Source organism: Papaver somniferum, unplaced genomic scaffold, assembly GCF_003573695.1.
Source record: "Papaver somniferum cultivar HN1 unplaced genomic scaffold, ASM357369v1 unplaced-scaffold_21, whole genome shotgun sequence".
NCBI classification, from domain to species: Eukaryota; Viridiplantae; Streptophyta; class Magnoliopsida; order Ranunculales; family Papaveraceae; genus Papaver; species Papaver somniferum.
In genome coordinates this window covers 6,844,859-6,845,962 of record NW_020631041.1, presented here as the reverse complement: position 1 = coordinate 6,845,962, position 1,104 = coordinate 6,844,859, and positions in this window count along the sequence as shown.

The window sequence follows — 1,104 nt, the reverse complement described above, 5'->3', positions numbered from 1 at the left end:
AAAAAAAAAAAGAAAAAAAAAGCTTGCAGCCAATTAGGTCACCAAATTCAATTCCGTATAACTATTTCGTTGGTGCTGTCATTAAATAAGGGAGAGTCCAGTTCAAGTCTCGTGCTTGATGTTAGTGGACAGTTCAAGATACAAGTTCTCCTGGCATGGTTTGTCTGCCAGTCACATTCAGGCTCAGTTCAAGCCTGTCCAAGTCAATATTATAAACGGTACATCCAAGTTCAGTTCAAGTCTGTCAAGTCAAGTTCATATGGTGCAAGACAAAGCTTACAGTCAATTCCATCACCAACTTCGTCTCAGTAGCTCGTGGTTAATGATCAACAGACTTCATCTCAGTAGCTCGTGGTTAATAATCAACCGTACAAGATATAAAGTTGTTTCGACAGTTTTTAAGTCACATCAAGTCTTGGTACCATATTGTCTTTGTTAATAGTTCAAGTTGCACACTACGTTTCTCTACGTGTCCAATTTGAGGGGAGTATTAGAATATATATCACATATACACAAGGTAGCCGGGGTTATCATGTAGAAGGACCGAGGCTACCATATAAGGTATAGTCAAGGCAGCGTACACAAGAAGCCAAGGAGCAAAAAAAACGTCCGAGGAAACCGTGTCGTGAAGTAAAGAACAAGTCAAGTAACCGTGCAACCAAGGCACGTGAAGTGAAGCGCAAGTTAAAGAATATACCTAAAATAACTACCATCATAGTTTAGTTAAATCTAAAAGTATAAATAAGAGCTCTCCATGTAATTGTAAATCATTCCAATATCATCTAATTCTGGAGATCAATAATATTTACCTTAAGGGGTTTCGTCCGTGGACGTAGGTCAAAATGATCGAACCACGTTAAATATCATCTTCCATTATTATTTTGGTGTGTAGATTTATTTTCTTCTTTATCATTGATTTATCTTCTTATTATTTTTAATTATGATCAATGATATTCATCTTAGTTTTGATCTACATATCAAATTTGAAGAGACATCAATCTCATTTCAACAGTAATATGCTCAAATTTCTATTGTCTTGTTAAAGTTTAGCTTTAGCATGGTTTGGAATTTATAATTGACTTCCTTAAGCAACATGTAACTGTA